The following is a 10,683-nucleotide window of genomic DNA, read 5'->3' as shown; positions in this document are numbered from 1 at the left end:
AGGAAATAAGTCTTTCACTTCCTTGCCGCCTCCCAGGCCTCCCACGTCTTTCTCGCTTGCGCAAGCCAGTTATATGACTAGAAGATGCACTACAGAATGAAACGGTCGGCTGTCAAGTGAACGGCCTGTAACCACGCGCAAACATAAGCCATCCACTGTACTTTTTTACCCCCGCTTACTTATCGCGAGAACGTGCACGTGATACATATTGCTGTTCCGTTAGAAGAAGAAGCCATTAAAAGCGTGGGTGAAACGCCGTGACAGCACTGGCTCCGAGGTAACCAACTGGCCTATCTTCTCCTCCACTCAGCAAAAAGGGCGTGATGCTAACGGCCACCACAAGCCCTGCTCCTGGCCTGACCGCGGTGTTTCGTCGCCAGCTGCCGCAGGTGTCTGAAGGCCTGATAGCCCGCAGAAGCGGCGTGGCTGCCGTCCCGTCAAGCCCAGAAGGCGGCGCAGTATAAGGCGAACAGCCATCAGCGCAGAGGAGAATGCGCTTGGTCCAGTGCGCGCCCGTTGAATGGGAGATTGCCAACGACGACTGGAGCAGCACAGTTCGCTTCGGACTCGTCCTCGTGAGTGCGATTTCCCTTTTCTCGATCGTCATGACCGTGGCCTTTGCCGTGCAGACTAGCCGAGCGAAGCGTCAGGCTGAGACGGAATGGATGCACTGCACTTCAGGGCAGCCTTCGACCATCATGCTCGAGGCCAATGATACCGACGCCAGTGCGGGATTTGAAGTCGATTCGAAGTCGCTGATTACGCCGCCCTACACCGGCCACTTCCTGCAGAGGACTCGTTTGCGCCATGAGAGGATCTACAGCCGATGTTACCACAGTGACACTGTGGCCACAACTGCCCTGGACACACAGCCGCCATTTGCATAATTGATGATGCAACAGCATCGAGGCTCTCTCGTTGAGATACGGAGTTTGCAAATTCAGAATGCTGAAAATACAATAGTATTGATGCCCGACCAATTCTTAATGCCCTATTCAGTCGGGGAGCGGGAAGGGGGCTAATTAAATGCAATTCATCTTGATGTGTCACGTCCTAATCTGTGCGCCTGTCTTAGCGGTCGAATATACGAAGTCATGACACATTTGCGTGGAAACTTTAGCAGGCTTGCGATTTCTGTCCGAGTGTCTGCGAAAGTGTATGGCTTTCTCCTCGCAATGCGAGGCCTGAATACTGTAAAGAATGACTAGTGTCTGGTCATATTGGCCTTAATTTGAGAGGAGGCTGTTACGGTATACTTGGTATGTACAACTTAATTTCGTGATGCAGATGTGAAATTAAATTGCTTACCATTTGTGACGTCCACTTACATGGCACAACGCTAGGGCGATTTTATGCTTTTTCTGCACGAAAAATTAGCACCCGCAGCAGACGTTCAACACTGCAACGTCTTGCACAGCATGACACCGCCTCTGCCTATGCGCCACCGCAACGTGTTTAGAACGGACATTATGGTTTAGGGAAACTAAAAGCAGCATGCACAAAGAGAGCATTAGTTCATTCTGATGTGGCCCGACTAAAAGCGTGATCTAATAGAGTGGTTGGAGATTTGTGTTCAAGATTGAGATATCACATGAATTGACTAATGCGTACTTATTTGGAAAGATTGAGATGATTGTGAAAATATATCAGTGGACGCTTTGAGGACTATTTTGAAACCAATTATCGAACAGCCCCAGATTTTTAAAAATTCAATACTTTTGATGGATTGTTTCAGGCCAAAGCCCCACTAAGAAATGCGAGGCACGGCTCCGAAATAATTTTGACCACTTGGTGTTCTTTAACGATCATTGACACAGTGGAGCAGAAGGAAGTCTTTCCTTTTCTCCGTTATGACCTGAATAAAACCAGTGGCCTTATGCTCGGCGCCACAACGCTATTGCGACTCACCACAACGGTAGGTCACGGCACTCAAATGATATTTAAACCCTTCGTATGTTCGCATTGAAAACAATTTTGTCAGCTGAACCTTTCACAGGGCTGAACGAGAAAAAATGTGACAACTTAATTCTCGTTTGCACCATTTGTTCGGCACTGGATATTTGCAAAACAAATGTAACCACTGAAGGAAAATTGTGAAGATACATCAAATTTGTAGCTACGGTTAGGGGAGGTTTTAGTTTGTGTACTCTTGTTAAATTTTAGAGAAGCAACAAGCATTCTATTTAATGCTTTCGTGCACATTGTTATTGCAGACCGGTGTATTTGCGTATTACCTCGCTTTAATTACTGCAGGGTATTTAGAGAAATACTTCCTTAAGTCTGATTATAGTGGTCTCGATGATGCTTAGGCGTCACACCTTCCATTAAGTACAGGCAACAGACGAAGACAACACCTTCATCAGCCTGTCTACACCCAGTCCAGGGTAAAGGCCTCTCCCATGTCGTATCTCGCGAAGCTGGCTCTTTGTAGGTAAGAATACGTATCATACGGTATGTAACAGAAGACGAGGCGCAATTTATTGGTTGTGAAGAAACTTCAAACTATAAAAAGCTGAGTTGTATACTATTGGAGGACTATAAAAGGATATCAGACTGCCTAACACACCTTAGGCTGCATCTCTAATCGTCTATATGCTGCTAAAAGAAACATTTACTAAAGGGCCGCCACTTTGTAGTCGACCCTATAAAAGTAGCCTGTCACTTATTGTATAGGTTTCTAAAATACGGCTAATTTTAACTTCGGCACGCAGAACAACACAATTATTTGCGCAATTGCTGAAACTGTGTTTTTCAACGTATTTATCAAAGCAAGGTCAGCGTGGCCTGCCAGAGATGCAGGAGGCTTGCTCGCAAGATAAATGCATCTAATAGGCGATGCTAATCACAAAACAGTTTAAATTTATGCTATCGTAATGCTGCACTGGCAGGTAATGTAGCAGTTTTGAATTTTGGTTTTTATTCCACTCGTGGGCCTGCGCCTTTGTGTGCAGTTGTATAGTCCTTAGAAATTAAGAAACCATTATAATTACAAACAACATATGTTCGGCAGTTAAACAAATGTTCAAGTTAACATTTCCGCAATAATAGGACCACCAGTTCTTTAATATCATCGAAGTTTGTAACTTTCATGCGGCACTTTCAATTTCGAGACATTGCAGGCTTAACACATAATGAGTGGCTCATTTGATTAATATAAGAAAATTTAAAAAAGCTATGCCCGAAAAACAGGGTCGCAAAAAAGCGCTTCGTTTAAAATTCACTGATCACAATACGTTGCTTTTTACCACGTAGTTTCTCTTTCGCTGCGCCCTGAATAGACACGGAAGTTTTTGTACTGCACTTTTCACGCTAGCTTCAAAGATCTGTCGAGGATAAATCTGATCACCAGCCTTGTAGTGTCCGATGTGGACTCCGTGATTGGCGTCGAGGTGTTGAAGGCCTTTCAGCGAAACTGCGGTTCTGCGCCGCACATGCCCGAGATAGGGCGTCTCAGCATGAAACCATTGCTTGACATAAGTGGCCACCGTGGCGATAAGTAACATTTCTCAGATTTAGTAGGAAGAGCGTACGAAAGAACACCGCACCAATGTTCCCTTTGTTAGAAAAACATATGCAACTTTTATAGCTGATGTCGATGGAGAGCCGTATTTCTGCCGATGCGCTCTCGGACCTCTCCCTGCCGCATGTTATTTTGAATGAACGATGTCTTTGCAGGCAGTGTCAATACTGGCACAGAAAAATAAATACCTGCCTTAGGAAGAGTTACGAAATAACCCATATAAAACAAGGAGCAGCGGAAGCCTGCCTATTTCCACTGCAATGAATTTTTCCGTGCAGTTCCTGGCGCGATGAGTGATTTTATTTGCAAGGCAGTAAATTTATTGTGCTCCTCTGGCAGTGGTAATCGACAAAAAATTTGAGACCGCAAAACAGTCATTTCACATTGCTGACATTTATTTTCGCTGTCAGTAACTCTTCTCTTTTCATTTCAATTCATAACGTACTTTTCCTTCATATTCACGAGCAAGGCGTCCTCGCAATACGTATTTTTTATAAAAATTGTCCTCGACAATTGCTCGTCTTTTGCGCTTGTTGTGATACCAAGAAAATATCCACCGTTCGCTCAGCTGGCTTAGCCTCGTCTAAATCGCTATTTCTCTTCACGCTGCACCCATGAAAGAAATTCCTGAAATTCAATCCATTTCCAGCACTATCTCTTCGTTCACAAGCTCCTTGCCATTCACGGCGTTCAGCGCTCGTGAGGTTGCGCGGAGTACATTTTAGGCGGGAGCGTTGTCAGAGGAAGTCTTGCGGAAGCAGGAGAACACATTACAAAAACCTTTGCGGAAGCTGTATGAGATAAACGCGTACAAAAACGGGTTCACGCATGAGTTTGTGTACGCAATAACTTGCCACGCGATTTGCATCACAACGTGCGGAGTGTCCATACGTTTTCCGTACAGGCCGACACTTTTGAGGAATAGCACCACGTGGACGGGGCACCAGCAGACGGCGAAGACCAGTGCAACCACAAAGACCAGTTTTTGACACGCCTCTTTGCACGGGTACATCCAGCCACCGGGAGGTACTACAAGCCAGAGTCGCTTCAGCATGAGTGCGTACAAGGCAAAGATCAAAGCCAGTGGTACCACAAAGTCCATCATGCAGACGGACACTCCGAATGCGGCTATGTTATAATCAGCGTTGGAAGTGAAGTGGTTGCTGAAGGAGTGGAGGTCGTCGATGATCACCATGCCGTGGGAAACAAGCACACGAACGCAGGCCACGTCAGTAGTATGCACTAAAACGTATGCAGTCAGTATGCAGTAAAAGGTATGCAGTAAGTAATATGCAGTAAGTATGCTTCGAAGGGCGTTCGCCTGCGTCCGTATTGAGGTAGACCGGACAGGATAGACGACCGCCAGGAACTCGTCCACAGACATAGAACCAAGGTTTTGATGCTGGCGCAGGCACAAGTACTGAACGATCCGACACCAGGCGTCTCCGCAGGGCCAGTGGCTGATCGTGTAGTCCCACGCTGTGAAAGGCACGCAGAAGACGATGAACAGAAGGTCGGTCACGGCGAGGTTTGGTGAGGATGATGGTGGTGGAATGCATTTGATGGTTGGAAAGCACGACGAGGACGACGAGGGCGTTACCGAGTAATCCTACAATGCAAATCACAACGAAGGATAGGAACAATTCCCAGCATCGTGTCGCCGTGGTAGTCGGAATCCACCGTATAGTTCTCTTGGCTCACAATCAATTCCGTGGGTGGGCTGGCTGGAGTGGGTGGTGGCTGGAGTCCCCTCCCCCATATCTTCCAGTGGTCCTCGGTGCTGTTGCAACTTGCCATCAGAGCGGTACATGTGTTAGCGTTCTGCGCCTGTGAGATTTGCATGGTCCTCAGGAACACTTTGGGTTACCTGAGCAGCGTGATCTGTAAAATACAAAAATATAAATGCAGTGAGCTGTCATTAAAGATATCAGCGCACGTGTGCAAAACGAAAATTCTCGTGTAGAAAGTGGGAGATAGTGTGTGCGAAAGAGTCCTTTGTTCAAGAATGCAGTCATGACTACACGAAGAAAACAGTTATTCAAGATGCCCAACAGGACACCAATCACCTCGTTTGGGCAAAGTAAAAATTCAAAACTTAACAGAATCGTACGCGGATATAACTAACAAGATCTTGGGCGATCACAAAATATTTCGATACATCCATAATTCGATATTTAAAAAGCCAAAGGATAACTTATAATGACATTGGTGGCTGAAATTAGTTTTTTACAGAAAAACGTCGCACCATTCTATTACCTGTTCTTCAAGTGGGCCCTGGAGACCTGACATCACCTTGAGAGAGCTTATGAAATTAACCTGCGATTAATAAGCGGCTAGGAAGCTGTTAGCAAACAGATACCGTGGTGGTTGTCCCACTGTTGAAAAACTGAAACACGCTTCGTAAAAGGATGTCCGGTTACGCACCAGGAGCCTGAAACTATGCAGGTCGTAATCTTGGGCGTATCCAGTGCTCACCTGACGTTGCCACTGAGTGTCATCGTTTGCAGTGAACGCACAAAAAACGACTTTTCCTCGCACAAAGGCTTTGTGAGGAGAAGCAAACCAACCGTTTTCATTGTTGGTGGCTTCGGTCTTTTCAGATATGGAATGTGTCTGTAAACATCATTGTACGCGTAAATGATTCCCGCGATCTAACTTTTGCCGACCATGGCTGCCACATAACTGTGCAAACAATGAGCTTGGCTACGTTCACCGCAGTCTCGCTTTAGCACCAAGTTCTATTAGATAACTGATTTAAAATACGTTCGTCTTACCACAAGTCGTATATGCTAACACCGTTAGGGATGCCCATCACTCTAGCCTGGTCAATACCACTAAATCAGTCCAGAATCGTGTTGCCCGATTCATTTAATCTGACCATTACAATTCCATCATATCAGGATTAAAGTAACCATTAAATTTACCTGCATTCATCTTAATTAGAAACATAGGACGTCTTTGTTTATTTCAAGGTTTCCGCAAAATATTCTCGCACCTACTCAAATTATGCATGCGCTCGTGGCGCTTCCCGCCAAACCGATTCGAACGCTGTTTATCCACAATGTGTCCAGACTACACCATTCCGGATATCGTTTTTCTGGCAAACAGTCCATGGCAGGAATAGCATTCAGGCCAAACCGGCGACAATTATCAGTCTTCGACTTCGCCAATCCGGCATCCACTAAGCACATTATTCTGTCAATACTATTGTCCATCAATGTCAATGATGTATAATGTATGTTTTGGCCGTTGTTATCCGCACCCCTTATATAATGTCTCGCGTGGAGTACCGTTGAAGAATAAAAATAAAAGTGAACAAATTAATGCAAACTTCTGTTGTTTTAACTCAAGTCGGATATAGTCCATTCTTAAGGATAAATGGGTGAAGAGAATTAACCGAATGCGATGATGTGCCCCAGTATGCACAAGCAATCGACAATTACGAATACATACCCTGCAGTAGAAATTGCTATGCTATTTACAGTTCCTGACGTTCTATTAGCTATAATATAAACTTCTTAAGTATTTTACTGCAGGAACTACGTTTATGGAGTTTCTGGAAGAGCCATCACCAGCAGCGAATTAAAAAGCGTGCTTTTCAAGCCACTGAGCTTACCGGGTGTCGAGGGGACTTTTTATATATTCTCTTCGACACTGGCAAGATTTTATACTACACACCACTTCCGCAAATATAGCACCTAACAAGGAAATCTTCGCTTTGTGCCAGACTACAAAGCGTATCCTTCTGAAGTCTTCCATGGGACCGATACTTCGCACTTTGCTCGAGTGACTAGCGCGAGTAATGTAGAGAACAACTATGCGCAGTCATCACTTGCAGCGGCTGCTCACGTGTGACGTTAGACCACTTGGCTGCTCGAGTGACTAGCGCGGGTAATGTAGAGACCAACTAAGCGTAGTCCTCACTTGCAGCGGCTGCTCCCGTGTGACATTAGACCACTTGGCTGCTAGAGTGTATAGCGCGGGTAATGTAGAGAACAACTAAGCGCAGACTTGCAGTGGTGGTTCAAGTGTGACGGTAGACCACATGTATGCTTGAGTGACTAGCGCGGGTAATGTAGAGACCAACTAAGCGTAGTCTTCACTTGCAGCGGCTGCTCACGCGTGACGGCAAACCACTTGGCTGCTCGAGTGACTAGCGCGGGTAATGTAGAGACCAACTAAGCGCAGTCTTCACTTGCAGCGGCTGCTCACGTGTGACGGCAAACCACTTGGCTGCTCGAGTGACTAGTGCGGGTAATGTAGAGAACAACTAAGCGCAGTATTCATTTGCAGCGGCTGCTCACGTGTGACGGCAAACCACTTGGCTGCTCGAGTGACTAGCGCGGGTAATGTAGAGAACAACTAAGCGTAGTCTTCACTTGCAGCGGCTGCTCACGTGTGACGGCAAACCACTTGGCTGCTTGAGTGACTAGCGCGGGTAATGTAGAGACCAACTAAGCGTAGTCTTCACTTGCAGCGGCTGCTCACGTGTGACGGCAAGCCACTTGGCTGCTCGAGTGACTAGTGCGGGTAATGTAGAGAACAACTAAGCGTAGTCTTCACTTGCAGCGGCTGCTCACGTGTGACGGCAAACCACTTGGCTGCTCGAGTGAGTAGCGCGGGTAATGTAGAGACCAACTAAGCGTAGCCTTCACTTGCAGCGGCTGCTCACGTGTGACGGCAAACCACTTGGCTGCTCGAGTGACTAGCGCGGGTAATGTAGAGAACAACTAAGCGCAGTATTCATTTGCAGCGGCTGCTCACGTGTGACGGTAGACCATTTGGCTGCTCGAGTGACTAGTGCGGGTAATGTAGAGAACAACTAAGCGCAGTATTTCATTTCATTTATTTACCCTCAGGGCCGTTAGGCGTTACAGAGGGGAGTGGGAATAACATACAAGTACAAAAAACAAAACAGCAGCTAAAAAATTTGAATATAGTTACAGCACACACTGATTTATTATCAATAACAGCACTAGCAAAAGGCAGCATTACACAAAACAAACCACAAAAGAAAACAGCAGCTAATAAAATAATATATATATATATATATATATATATATATATATATATATATATATATATATATATATATATATATATATATATATATATATATATATATATATATAGACAGAGACTTATATAAAATTAGTAACAGCATTACGAAAGGCAACAGTATCAGTGATTTCAGCAATATCGTGGGGAAGGTGATTCTAGCTGACACAAGTTCTGTGTATGAATGAATCGTGAAAACATCTCGTGCGACAAGGAGGGATCCAAGCTTTGTGGCGGTGATCAATGCGTGCTGAAATATACGATGGTCTTTTTAACAACCTCTCTTTAAGATAAGGATTATGATAAATCTCTGCAAAATTACATAATGAAGCTATTGACCTGCGATGAGAAAGAAGCGGGAGGGAAAGGTTAGCTTTCATGGCAGTTACACTACTAGTACGATGATTGTCGGAAAGTATGAAACGACAACCCCGGTTTTGAACTGATTCTAAGTCAGAAATGAGAGATTCGACCCCAGGGTTCCACACCGATGAAGCATATTCCAATTTAGAGCGGACCAAAGTTTTGTAAAGTAGTAGTTTTAATGAACTTGGTGCACATGAAAACTTTCTGCGAAGGTATCCAACGATGCTTTTAGCGTTATTTATAATGTAGACAACATGAGCTTTCCAAGACTGGTTAGAAGAGACATGTACACCCATATATTTATAAGACGACACAGTTTCAAGAGTGATGCCATTAATGCAGTAGGTAGAGCGTGTAGTAGACAGACGAGAAATGGGCAAATGCTTGCATTTAGTAATGTTTAGCTTCATATTCCACAGGTCACACCAATCCAGTACCTGGTTAATATCTGACTGAAGAACAGATGCATCATTATCGTCAGTAATTTCGCGGTAAATAACACAGTCATCGGCAAAAAGACAAACGGAAGACGATATAGTAGTTGGTAAGTCGTTTATATAAATGAGAAAAAGGAGAGGCCCAAGAACGGACCCCTGAGGCACACCAGAGCCAACAGGCGAGGAATCTGAATTGACGTTATTTGCTGTTACGAACTGACTTCTATTTGAAAGAAAACAATACAACCATGCAAGTAATGTGGAATCTATGTTAAGGCTGTTTAATTTAAGAAAAAGAAGCTCATGTGAAACCTTGTCAGATGCTTTAGAAAAATCCATAAATATAGAATCAGCATGGAATCCGCGATCTAGGATGCAATGCAAGTAATTTGTGAAGCATATGAGTTGCGTTTCGCATCAAAATGATTTACGGAAGCCGTGCTGGGCATTACTGAAAAGCAATTGGATTCTAAAAGGGGAGCAAGATGAAAGTAGATGACGTGTTCCATGATTTTAGTTGGAATGCTGGTGAGCGACACAGTGCGAAAGTTATCAGGGCAATGTTTATCGCCAGACTTGTGCAGCGGAATCACCCTCCCGACCTTCCAGTCATTGGGAATACAGCCTGTTTCTAGAGACTGGTCAAACAGTTTGGTAAGGATCATTGAACTGTACATCTTTGTATTAACCGGAAATTTCGAATTAATGTTATCGATGCCACAGGAGGAAGAAATTTTAAGGTTTTCAATTATTCTCAGGATGCCAGTTATGTCAAAAAGAATTGGATCCATGGGAAAAGCGTCCAAGACCGGGCACTCCTGATTGGTAAGGCAAACAGTGCCAGAAAAAGCAGCAACAAAAACACTACTAAGAACACTAGCGCATTCATTAGGTGAATATGCAACGCCGTCAGAAGAAGTAAGTAGTATTGACGAACTATCTTTCTGGTTCACAGTGTTCTAAAACTGTATAGGGTTATTAATCAGCAGAGGAGGCAAAGTACTGTGAAAGAAGAAGTCCTTAGCGTTTTTCAGTGCTAATTTGTACTCAGCGGCCGCAGAAAGGTAACCGTACCATCGTTGTTGCGAATTCGATGATTTGGCCGAGCGAAACAAACGCTTTTTCTTATTGGATAGCCTTTTTAAAATGTCATTAAACCATGGTGATTGTCTATTACACCGGAAAAGTTTTAGTGGCACAAATTTATTAGTGAGACGTTCAACATTGTCCCTAAACAATTCCCAGTTAGTGTGGACAGAACGCTGTGAAAATTATGGTAAATAACTGTTTAAGAAAAGAGCC

General features: G+C 44.5%; 1 pseudogene; it reads right to left on the bottom strand.

Annotated features, from left to right (window-relative positions):
* Nucleotides 1-4,241: 4,241 nt before the first annotated feature.
* Nucleotides 4,242-5,079, bottom strand: LOC144102432 (allatostatin-A receptor pseudogene; annotated as a pseudogene).
* Nucleotides 5,080-10,683: the final 5,604 nt, after the last annotated feature.

This window comes from Amblyomma americanum, chromosome 8 (genome assembly GCF_052857255.1).
Source record: "Amblyomma americanum isolate KBUSLIRL-KWMA chromosome 8, ASM5285725v1, whole genome shotgun sequence".
NCBI lineage: Eukaryota > Metazoa > Arthropoda > Arachnida > Ixodida > Ixodidae > Amblyomma > Amblyomma americanum.
Note: the sequence above shows the minus strand (reverse complement) of the source record. Positions and strands in the feature narration are given on the sequence as shown.